General features: G+C 42.0%; 2 long non-coding RNA genes across 4 annotated transcripts; both read left to right on the top strand.

Moving 5' to 3' along the window:
- Nucleotides 1-1,002: 1,002 nt before the first annotated feature.
- On the top strand, nucleotides 1,003-1,912 carry LOC306919183. 2 transcript variants are annotated; one of them, XR_013789483.1, is made up of 3 exons: nucleotides 1,003-1,078; nucleotides 1,166-1,234; nucleotides 1,396-1,912. It is a non-coding gene; the product is annotated as an uncharacterized lncRNA (long non-coding RNA). The 2 variants fall into 2 exon arrangements; XR_013789484.1 differs by having other exon boundaries at nucleotides 1,166-1,912.
- An 8,597-nt stretch (nucleotides 1,913-10,509) lies between these two features.
- LOC306919187 lies at nucleotides 10,510-11,419 on the top strand. Of its 2 annotated transcripts, XR_013789488.1 has the most exons (3): nucleotides 10,510-10,585; nucleotides 10,673-10,741; nucleotides 10,903-11,419. It is a non-coding gene; the product is annotated as an uncharacterized lncRNA (long non-coding RNA). The 2 variants fall into 2 exon arrangements; XR_013789489.1 differs by having other exon boundaries at nucleotides 10,673-11,419.
- Nucleotides 11,420-12,375: the final 956 nt, after the last annotated feature.

Below are 12,375 nucleotides of genomic sequence, written 5' to 3'. Positions count from 1 at the left end.
ATCCTTGTTTTTCATCATTTATGACCATGGCGATGGGCTATAGCCCATGGTCTCGAACGGCATGCTATAGTATTCCGTTTTGCATCATTTTTGAGGATTTGAAAAAAAGACGAAAATCACTCCGAGACCATGGGCTATAGCCCATCGTCTCGGAGTAATTTTCGTCTTTTTTTCAAATCCTCGTTTTTCATCATTTATGACCATGGCGATGGGCTATAGCCCATGGTCTCGAACGGCATACTATAGCATGCCGTTTTCCATAATTTTTGAGGATTTGAAAAAAAGACGAAAATCACTCCGAGTCGAGACCATGGGCTATAGCCCATCGTCTCGGAGTCATTTTCGTCTTTTTTTCAAATCCTCGTTTTTCATCATTTATGACCATGGCGATGGGCTATAGCCCATGGTCTCGAACGGCATACTATAGCATGCCGTTTTGCATCATTTTTGAGGATTTGAAAAAAAGACGAAAATCACTCCGAGACGAGACCATGGGCTATAGCCCATCGTCTCGGAGTCATTTTCGTCTTTTTTTCAAATCCTTGTGTAATCAGTGTGACCGACACTGCCTGTGTTTCGTTAGCACCACCCCCTCAGCTCAGCATATTACGTAGCTAGTCAGGCATAGGGTGAAGCTGTGTATTGCCCAGGTTGCCCACTTCCGGCGTCTGTTCAAACGGTCTGGCGTCGCGTCAAGTTTGTGCTCACTTACAGCGTCGAGGTAAGCCGTAGTTTTAATTAATATAGTGCTGTCTAGTTTCTAGGTTGACTTATGTAAACAACCTCTTACTTACGTTTATCTCTTCTCTTGTTAGACGTTGGTGGAGCTCTGACTTAGAGCGGACAGCCGTCATTGTATGCATGTTGGTATACAGGCTGCTAGAAACAAAGGTAGGCTTGCCTCGTACGGCGATAGCACAAACAACCCGTTGAATCTAAGAAATGGTGCCCCAGTTATTTATGTCAATGCTTGTCTCGTTGGTAGACGCTGTGAACGAGAGGCTGCTAGTGTGTGTGTGCGTGGTACACACACGAGCTGGAACGAGAGGCTGCTAGTGTGTGTGACATGAGTCTAGAGGTAGGCTTAGCGTCTGTATTGCGACAGCATTACGTCTTTTTATAATGTGTAAAATGTGAGTTCTCATAATGTGTTTATAATACACAGATCATGGTGTGCTGAACGAGCAAACACACTGTTCAAACAACCTGGGATGCCCTGACACCTGTTAACAGGGTATGTGCTAACCTGCATACTAAAACAATACTGTGAATGCACTTTATAGTACTAGTGTAATGCTAATGAGGGCTACGCCCAAATGGTATTCTAAGTACTATGGCAAGCACTTTAGACCCAGGATAAATTGTGAGGCTAATTCAATGTTTGCTCTATTACAGGATCGTGTACTGTTGAACCGCTGTTCTTTTTTACCTTTTATTTTGGTTTTAAATCCTATGCTGCTACATTTTTATTGTTTTATACTGTACCTGAAATAGCCCATGTGGCTTTAAACGAGTCCTTAATTGTCGTCTTTACCAAACTTGCTTTAATAGGCATCAAAGACGGACATATACTTGGTTAATGGTTATGCTGTAGACTGGCGCTTGATTACTGCCCCTTTTGCTGTGTTTATGGCTTTTAGCCTTTTGATATTGTTTTGCAGTGATCTTTGCTGTGTTTAAAGCGTTTAATGCCTTTTACCTTTGGCTCTGAGTGGCTTCGATTTGCTCATTTGCAGTGTTACCTGTGTGTATGGAACTAATCAAATAAGACATCTCAGTACAGCTATTTACCCAAGTTATGATCTGACTAATTAAGCCTTTTGCAATCTATATTGGTGACATTTGGAAATGTGTTTTGATTAAAGGCCAATACTGTGTACTTTTCTAAATAAAGTTCTATGTACATGAGAAACCGACCATCATTATTCACCATTGTTCACTCAACTGAACACTTACCTTTCGGGTCTCCCACCCTGTAATTGGGAGTGGCGTAGTAACTGTGATATTAGGAGTACTGTGTGACTCCATTTGGTTACACTTGTTTTTCATCATTTATGACCATGGCGATGGGCTATAGCCCATGGTCTCGAACGGCATACTATAGCATGCCGTTTTCCATCATTTTTGAGGATTTGAAAAAAAGACGAAAATCACTCCGAGACCATGGGCTATAGCCCATCGTCTCGGAGTCATTTTCGTCTTTTTTTCAAATCCTTGTTTTTCATCATTTATGGCCATGGCGATGGGCTATAGCCCATGGTCTCGAACGGCATGCTATAGTATTCCGTTTTGCATCATTTTTGAGGATTTGAAAAAAAGACGAAAATCACTCCGAGACCATGGGCTATAGCCCATCGTCTCGGAGTAATTTTCATCTTTTTTTCAAATCCTTGTTTTTCATCATTTATGACCATGGCGATGGGCTATAGCCCATGGTCTCGAACGGCATGCTATAGTATTCCGTTTTGCATCATTTTTGAGGATTTGAAAAAAAGACGAAAATCACTCCGAGACCATGGGCTATAGCCCATCGTCTCGGAGTCATTTTCGTCTTTTTTTCAAATCCTCGTTTTTCATCATTTATGACCATGGCGATGGGCTATAGCCCATGGTCTCGAACGGCATACTATAGCATGCCGTTTTGCATCATTTTTGAGGATTTGAAAAAAAGACGAAAATCACTCCGAGACGAGACCATGGGCTATAGCCCATCGTCTCGGAGTCATTTTCGTCTTTTTTTCAAATCCTTGTTTTTCATCATTTATGACCATGGCGATGGGCTATAGCCCATGGTCTCGAACGGCATACTATAGCATGCCGTTTTCCATCATTTTTGAGGATTTGAAAAAAAGACGAAAATCACTCCGAGACCATGGGCTATAGCCCATCGTCTCGGAGTCATTTTCGTCTTTTTTTCAAATCCTTGTTTTTCATCATTTATGGCCATGGCGATGGGCTATAGCCCATGGTCTCGAACGGCATGCTATAGTATTCCGTTTTGCATCATTTTTGAGGATTTGAAAAAAAGACGAAAATCACTCCGAGACCATGGGCTATAGCCCATCGTCTCGGAGTCATTTTCGTCTTTTTTTCAAATCCTTGTTTTTCATCATTTATGACCATGGCGATGGGCTATAGCCCATGGTCTCGAACGGCATACTATAGCATGCCGTTTTCCATCATTTTTGAGGATTTGAAAAAAAGACGAAAATCACTCCGAGACCATGGGCTATAGCCCATCGTCTCGGAGTAATTTTCGTCTTTTTTTCAAATCCTTGTTTTTCATCATTTATAACCATGGCGATGGGCTATAGCCCATGGTCTCGAACGGCATACTATAGCATGCCGTTTTCCATCATTTTTGAGGATTTGAAAAAAAGACGAAAATCACTCCGAGTCGAGACCATGGGCTATAGCCCATCGTCTCGGAGTCATTTTCGTCTTTTTTTCAAATCCTCGTTTTTCATCATTTATGACCATGGCGATGGGCTATAGCCCATCGCCATGGTCATAAATGATTAAAAATGGTCTCGAACGGCATACTATAGCATGCCGTTTTCCATCATTTTTGAGGATTTGAAAAAAAGACGAAAATCACTCCGAGACCATGGGCTATAGCCCATCGTCTCGGAGTCATTTTCGTCTTTTTTTCAAATCCTTGTTTTTCATTATTTATGACCATGGCGATGGGCTATAGCCCATGGTCTCGAACGGCATACTATAGCATGCCGTTTTGCATAATTTTTGAGGATTTGAAAAAAAGACGAAAATCACTCCGAGACCATGGGCTATAGCCCATCGTCTCGGAGTCATTTTCGTCTTTTTTTCAAATCCTCGTTTTTCATCATTTATAACCATGGCGATGGGCTATAGCCCATGGTCTCGAACGGCATACTATAGCATGCCGTTTTGCATCATTTTTGAGGATTTGAAAAAAAGACGAAAATCACTCCGAGACCATGGGCTATAGCCCATCGTCTCGGAGTCATTTTCGTCTTTTTTTCAAATCCTTGTTTTTCATAATTTATGACCATGGCGATGGGCTATAGCCCATGGTCTCGAACGGCATACTATAGCATGCCGTTTTGCATCATTTTTGAGGATTTGAAAAAAAGACGAAAATCACTCCGAGACCATGGGCTATAGCCCATCGTCTCGGAGTCATTTTCGTCTTTTTTTCAAATCCTCGTTTTTCATCATTTATAACCATGGCGATGGGCTATAGCCCATGGTCTCGAACGGCATACTATAGCATGCCGTTTTGCATCATTTTTGAGGATTTGAAAAAAATCCTCAAAAAATGACTCGTCTCGGAGTCATTTTCGTCTTTTTTTCAAATCCTCGTTTTTCATCATTTATGACCATGGCGATGGGCTATAGCCCATGGTCTCGAACGGCATACTATAGCATGCTGTTTTGCATCATTTTTGAGGATTTGAAAAAAAGACGAAAATCACTCCGAGACCATGGGCTATAGCCCATCGTCTCGGAGTCATTTTCGTCTTTTTTTCAAATCCTCGTTTTTCATCATTTATGACCATGGCGATGGGCTATAGCCCATGGTCTCGAACGACATGCTATAGTATTCCGTTTTGCATCATTTTTGAGGATTTGAAAAAAAGACGAAAATCACTCCGAGACCATGGGCTATAGCCCATCGTCTCGGAGTCATTTTCGTCTTTTTTTCAAATCCTCGTTTTTCATCATTTATGACCATGGCGATGGGCTATAGCCCATGGTCTCGAACGGCATACTATAGCATGCCGTTTTCCATCATTTTTGAGGATTTGAAAAAAAGACGAAAATCACTCCGAGACCATGGGCTATAGCCCATCGTCTCGGAGTATTTTTCGTCTTTTTTTTAAATCCTCGTTTTTCATCATTTATAACCATGGCGATGGGCTATAGCCCATGGTCTCGAACGGCATACTATAGCATGCCGTTTTCCATCATTTTTGAGGATTTGAAAAAAAGACGAAAATCACTCCGAGTCGAGACCATGGGCTATAGCCCATCGTCTCGGAGTCATTTTCGTCTTTTTTTCAAATCCTCGTTTTTCATCATTTATGACCATGGCGATGGGCTATAGCCCATGGTCTCGAACGGCATACTATAGCATGCCGTTTTCAATTATTTTTGAGGATTTGAAAAAAAGACGAAAATCACTCCGAGACCATGGGCTATAGCCCATCGTCTCGGAGTCATTTTCGTCTTTTTTTCAAATCCTCGTTTTTCATCATTTATGACCATGGCGATGGGCTATAGCCCATGGTCTCGAACGGCATACTATAGCATGCCGTTTTCCATCATTTTTGAGGATTCGAAAAAAAGACGAAAATCACTCCGAGACGATGGGCTATAGCGCATGGTCTCGGAGTCATTTTCGTCTTTTTTTTCAAATCCTTGTTTTTCATCATTTATGACCATGGCGATGGGCTATAGCCCATGGTCTCGAACGGCATACTATAGCATGCCGTTTTCCATCATTTTTGAGGATTTGAAAAAAAGACGAAAATGACTCCGAGACCATGGGCTATAGCCCATCGTCTCGGAGTAATTTTCGTCTTTTTTTCAAATCCTCGTTTTTCATCATTTATGACCATGGCGATGGGCTATAGCCCATGGTCTCGAACGGCATACTATAGCATGCCGTTTTCCATAATTTTTGAGGATTTGAAAAAAAGACGAAAATAACTCAGAGTCGAGACCATGGGCTATAGCCCATCGTCTCGGAGTCATTTTCGTCTTTTTTTTCAAATCCTTGTTTTTCATCATTTATCACCATGGCGATGGGCTATAGCCCATGGTCTCGAACGGCATACTATAGCATGCCGTTTTGCATCATTTTTGAGGATTTGAAAAAAAGACGAAAATCCCTCCGAGACGAGACCATGGGCTATAGCCCATCGTCTCGGAGTCATTTTCGTCTTTTTTTCAAATCCTTGTTTTTCATCATTTATGGCCATGGCGATGGGCTATAGCCCATGGTCTCGAACGGCATGCTATAGTATTCCGTTTTGCATCATTTTTGAGGATTTGAAAAAAAGACGAAAATCACTCCGAGACCATGGGCTATAGCCCATCGTCTCGGAGTCATTTTCGTCTTTTTTTCAAATCCTTGTTTTTCATCATTTATGACCATGGCGATGGGCTATAGCCCATGGTCTCGAACGGCATACTATAGCATGCCGTTTTCCATCATTTTTGAGGATTTGAAAAAAAGACGAAAATCACTCCGAGACCATGGGCTATATATAGCCCATCGTCTCGGAGTAATTTTCGTCTTTTTTTCAAATCCTCGTTTTTCATCATTTATAACCATGGCGATGGGCTATAGCCCATGGTCTCGAACGGCATACTATAGCATCCCGTTTTCCATCATTTTTGAGGATTTGAAAAAAAGACGAAAATCACTCCGAGTCGAGACCATGGGCTATAGCCCATCGTCTCGGAGTCATTTTCGTCTTTTTTTCAAATCCTCGTTTTTCATCATTTATGACCATGGCGATGGGCTATAGCCCATCGCCATGGTCATAAATGATGAAAAATGGTCTCGAACGGCATACTATAGCATGCCGTTTTGCATCATTTTTGAGGATTTGAAAAAAAGACGAAAATCACTCCGAGACCATGGGCTATAGCCCATCGTCTCGGAGTCATTTTCGTCTTTTTTTCAAATCCTCGTTTTTCATCATTTATGACCATGGCGATGGGCTATAGCCCATGGTCTCGAACGGCATACTATAGCATGCCGTTTTGCATCATTTTTGAGGATTTGAAAAAAAGACGAAAATCACTCCGAGACCATGGGCTATAGCCCATCGTCTCGGAGTCATTTTCGTCTTTTTTTCAAATCCTTGTTTTTCATAATTTATGACCATGGCGATGGGCTATAGCCCATAGTCTCGAACGGTATACTATAGCATGCCGTTTTCCATCATTTTTGAGGATTTGAAAAAAAGACGAAAATCACTCCGAGTCGAGACCATGGGCTATAGCCCATCGTCTTGGAGTCATTTTCGTCTTTTTTTCAAATCCTTGTTTTTCATCATTTATGACCATGGCGATGGGCTATAGCCCATGGTCTCGAACGGCATACTATAGCATGCCGTTTTGCATCATTTTTGAGGATTTGAAAAAAAGACGAAAATCACTCCGAGACCATGGGCTATAGCCCATCGTCTCGGAGTCATTTTCGTCTTTTTTTCAAATCCTTGTTTTTCATAATTTATGACCATGGCGATGGGCTATAGCCCATGGTCTCGAACGGTATACTATAGCATGCCGTTATCCATCCTTTTTGAGGATTTGAAAAAAAGACGAAAATCATTTTGAGACCATGGGCTATAGCCCATCGTCTCGGAGTCATTTTCGTCTTTTTTTCAAATCCTTGTTTTTCATCATTTATAACCATGGTCTCGAACGGCATACTATAGCATGCCGTTTTGCATCATTTTTGAGGATTTGAAAAAAAGACGAAAATCACTCCGAGACCATGGGCTATAGCCCATCGTCTCGGAGTCATTTTCGTCTTTTTTTCAAATCCTTGTTTTTCATAATTTATGACCATGGCGATGGGCTATAGCCCATGGTCTCGAACGGTATACTATAGCATGCCGTTTTCCATCATTTTTGAGGATTTGAAAAAAATACGAAAATCACTCCGAGTCGAGACCATGGGCTATAGCCCATCGTCTTGGAGTCATTTTCGTCTTTTTTTCAAATCCTTGTTTTTCATCATTTATGACCATGGCGATGGGCTATAGCCCATGGTCTCGAACGGCATACTATAGCATGCCGTTTTGCATCATTTTTGAGGATTTGAAAAAAAGACGAAAATCACTCCGAGTCGAGACCATGGGCTATAGCCCATCGTCTCGGAGTCATTTTCGTCTTTTTTTCAAATCCTCGTTTTTCATCATTTATGACCATGGCGATGGGCTATAGCCCATGGTCTCGAACGGCATACTATAGCATGCCGTTTTGCATCATTTTTGAGGATGTGAAAAAAAGACGAAAATCACTCCGAGACCATGGGCTATAGCCCATCGTCTCGGAGACATTTTCGTCTTTTTTTCAAATCCTTGTTTTTCATAATTTATGACCATGGCGATGGGCTATAGCCCATGGTCTCGAACGGTATACTATAGCATGCCGTTTTCCATCATTTTTGAGGATTTGAAAAAAAGACGAAAATCACTCCGAGTCGAGACCATGGGCTATAGCCCATCGTCTTGGAGTCATTTTCGTCTTTTTTTCAAATCCTTGTTTTTCATCATTTATGACCATGGCGATGGGCTATAGCCCATGGTCTCGAACGGCATACTATATCATGCCGTTTTGCATCATTTTTGAGGATTTGAAAAAAAGACGAAAATCACTCCGAGTCGAGACCATGGGCTATAGCCCATCGTCTTGGAGTAATTTTCGTCTTTTTTTCAAATCCTTGTTTTTCATCATTTATGACCATGGCGATGGGCTATAGCCCATGGTCTCGAACGGCATACTATAGCATGCCGTTTTGCATCATTTTTGAGGATTTGAAAAAAAGACGAAAATCACTCCGAGACCATGGGCTATAGCCCATCGTCTCGGAGTCATTTTCGTCTTTTTTTCAAATCCTTGTTCTTCATAATTTATGACCATGGCGATGGGCTATAGCCCATGGTCTCGAACGGTATACTATAGCATGCCGTTTTCCATCATTTTTGAGGATTTGAAAAAAAGACGAAAATCACTCCGAGACCATGGGCTATAGCCCATCGTCTCGGAGTCATTTTCGTCTTTTTTTCAAATCCTTGTTTTTCATAATTTATGACCATGGCGATGGGCTATAGCCCATGGTCTCGAACGGTATACTATAGCATGCCGTTTTCCATCATTTTTGAGGATTTGAAAAAAATACCAAAATCACTCCGAGTCGAGACCATGGGCTATATATAGCCCATCGTCTTGGAGTCATTTTCGTCTTTTTTTCAAATCCTTGTTTTTCATCATTTATGACCATGGCGATGGGCTATAGCCCATGGTCTCGAACGGCATACTATAGCATGCCGTTTTGCATCATTTTTGAGGATTTGAAAAAAAGACGAAAATCACTCCGAGACCATGGGCTATAGCCCATCGTCTCGGAGTCATTTTCGTCTTTTTTTCAAATCCTCGTTTTTCATCATTTATGACCATGGCGATGGGCTATAGCCCATGGTCTCGAACGGCATACTATAGCATGCCGTTATCCATCCTTTTTGAGGATTTGAAAAAAAGACGAAAATCACTCCGAGACCATGGGCTATAGCCCATCGTCTCGGAGTCATTTTCTTCTTTTTTTCAAATCCTTGTTTTTCATAATTTATGACCATGGCGATGGGCTATAGCCCATGGTCTCGAACGGCATACTATAGCATGCCGTTTTGCATCATTTTTGAGGATTTGAAAAAAAGACGAAAATCACTCCGAGACCATGGGCTATAGCCCATGGTCTCGGAGTAATTTTCATCTTTTTTTCAAATCCTTGTTTTTCATCATTTATGACCATGGCGATGGGCTATAGCCCATGGTCTCGAACGGCATGCTATAGTATTCCGTTTTGCATCATTTTTGAGGATTTGAAAAAAAGACGAAAATCACTCCGAGACCATGGGCTATAGCCCATCGTCTCGGAGTAATTTTCGTCTTTTTTTCAAATCCTCGTTTTTCATCATTTATGACCATGGCGATGGGCTATAGCCCATGGTCTCGAACGGCATACTATAGCATGCCGTTTTCCATAATTTTTGAGGATTTGAAAAAAAGACGAAAATCACTCCGAGTCGAGACCATGGGCTATAGCCCATCGTCTCGGAGTCATTTTCGTCTTTTTTTCAAATCCTCGTTTTTCATCATTTATGACCATGGCGATGGGCTATAGCCCATGGTCTCGAACGGCATACTATAGCATGCCGTTTTGCATCATTTTTGAGGATTTGAAAAAAAGACGAAAATCACTCCGAGACGAGACCATGGGCTATAGCCCATCGTCTCGGAGTCATTTTCGTCTTTTTTTCAAATCCTTGTGTAATCAGTGTGACCGACACTGCCTGTGTTTCGTTAGCACCACCCCCTCAGCTCAGCATATTACGTAGCTAGTCAGGCATAGGGTGAAGCTGTGTATTGCCCAGGTTGCCCACTTCCGGCGTCTGTTCAAACGGTCTGGCGTCGCGTCAAGTTTGTGCTCACTTACAGCGTCGAGGTAAGCCGTAGTTTTAATTAATATAGTGCTGTCTAGTTTCTAGGTTGACTTATGTAAACAACCTCTTACTTACGTTTATCTCTTCTCTTGTTAGACGTTGGTGGAGCTCTGACTTAGAGCGGACAGCCGTCATTGTATGCATGTTGGTATACAGGCTGCTAGAAACAAAGGTAGGCTTGCCTCGTACGGCGATAGCACAAACAACCCGTTGAATCTAAGAAATGGTGCCCCAGTTATTTATGTCAATGCTTGTCTCGTTGGTAGACGCTGTGAACGAGAGGCTGCTAGTGTGTGTGTGCGTGGTACACACACGAGCTGGAACGAGAGGCTGCTAGTGTGTGTGACATGAGTCTAGAGGTAGGCTTAGCGTCTGTATTGCGACAGCATTACGTCTTTTTATAATGTGTAAAATGTGAGTTCTCATAATGTGTTTATAATACACAGATCATGGTGTGCTGAACGAGCAAACACACTGTTCAAACAACCTGGGATGCCCTGACACCTGTTAACAGGGTATGTGCTAACCTGCATACTAAAACAATACTGTGAATGCACTTTATAGTACTAGTGTAATGCTAATGAGGGCTACGCCCAAATGGTATTCTAAGTACTATGGCAAGCACTTTAGACCCAGGATAAATTGTGAGGCTAATTCAATGTTTGCTCTATTACAGGATCGTGTACTGTTGAACCGCTGTTCTTTTTTACCTTTTATTTTGGTTTTAAATCCTATGCTGCTACATTTTTATTGTTTTATACTGTACCTGAAATAGCCCATGTGGCTTTAAACGAGTCCTTAATTGTCGTCTTTACCAAACTTGCTTTAATAGGCATCAAAGACGGACATATACTTGGTTAATGGTTATGCTGTAGACTGGCGCTTGATTACTGCCCCTTTTGCTGTGTTTATGGCTTTTAGCCTTTTGATATTGTTTTGCAGTGATCTTTGCTGTGTTTAAAGCGTTTAATGCCTTTTACCTTTGGCTCTGAGTGGCTTCGATTTGCTCATTTGCAGTGTTACCTGTGTGTATGGAACTAATCAAATAAGACATCTCAGTACAGCTATTTACCCAAGTTATGATCTGACTAATTAAGCCTTTTGCAATCTATATTGGTGACATTTGGAAATGTGTTTTGATTAAAGGCCAATACTGTGTACTTTTCTAAATAAAGTTCTATGTACATGAGAAACCGACCATCATTATTCACCATTGTTCACTCAACTGAACACTTACCTTTCGGGTCTCCCACCCTGTAATTGGGAGTGGCGTAGTAACTGTGATATTAGGAGTACTGTGTGACTCCATTTGGTTACAATTGGCGTAGCCGGCAGGACCTTTAAATGTTGGTCGGTTGTTGAATGTTACATGGTATTGGTTTAGTAGCAGCATAGTTGGGTTTTTATTGTTTGAGTTTTAAAGAACAGCGGTTGGCAGTTGAGGCTGCTCCCACGTGAAGTAATCCCCTGGTGGCTCTCCCTGGGACTGCAGTCGCTATGGAGGAGGAGCTCCGGAGACTACGGGAGGAGATGGCTCAGCTTCGAGCTGAAAACCAAAGACTTTCTGTGTCAGAACAACCATCTGACACTGTAAACAATGCACCTACACCCCCACCCCCACAGAGAAGAGAACAGACCGTTTACCTCCCTAGGGAGCGCAAATGCCCCAAATTCTCAGGGTCTTCACTTTCTGGGGCTTTAACTGTGGATGAGTGGGTGGAGGAGGTGGAGGGTTGTTTGAGGGCAAGGCACATGTCCACAATTGACAAAGCATTGTTTGTGTACGACCATTTGGAAGGTGCTGCTCGTACTGAAATAAAATTTAGAGATCAAGGGGTAAGGGAGGATTCTGAGCAGATTATTACAATACTACAGGAGGTCTATGGGTGCTCAAAATCCTATGTATCTTTGCAACAAAAATTCTTTGAGAGAAAACAGAAAGAGGGAGAATCATTGCAGGATTTCTCCCACGCTCTTATGACTTTAATGGAAAAAGTGCAATTGTGTAACGCTATGTCCAATTCACAGATTTTGCTGCGAGACCAGTTCTGTGAAAATGTGAGAGACCATATGCTGCGCAGACAACTAAAGACATTGGTGAGGCAAAATGGAGAACTGTCTCTACTTGACATTCGCAAAGAGGCGATCC

The sequence above is a fragment of the Electrona antarctica genome, assembly GCF_951216825.1.
Source record: "Electrona antarctica genome assembly, contig: scaffold_143, whole genome shotgun sequence".
In the NCBI taxonomy this organism is placed as follows: domain Eukaryota; kingdom Metazoa; phylum Chordata; class Actinopteri; order Myctophiformes; family Myctophidae; genus Electrona; species Electrona antarctica.
Note: the sequence above shows the minus strand (reverse complement) of the source record. Positions and strands in the feature narration are given on the sequence as shown.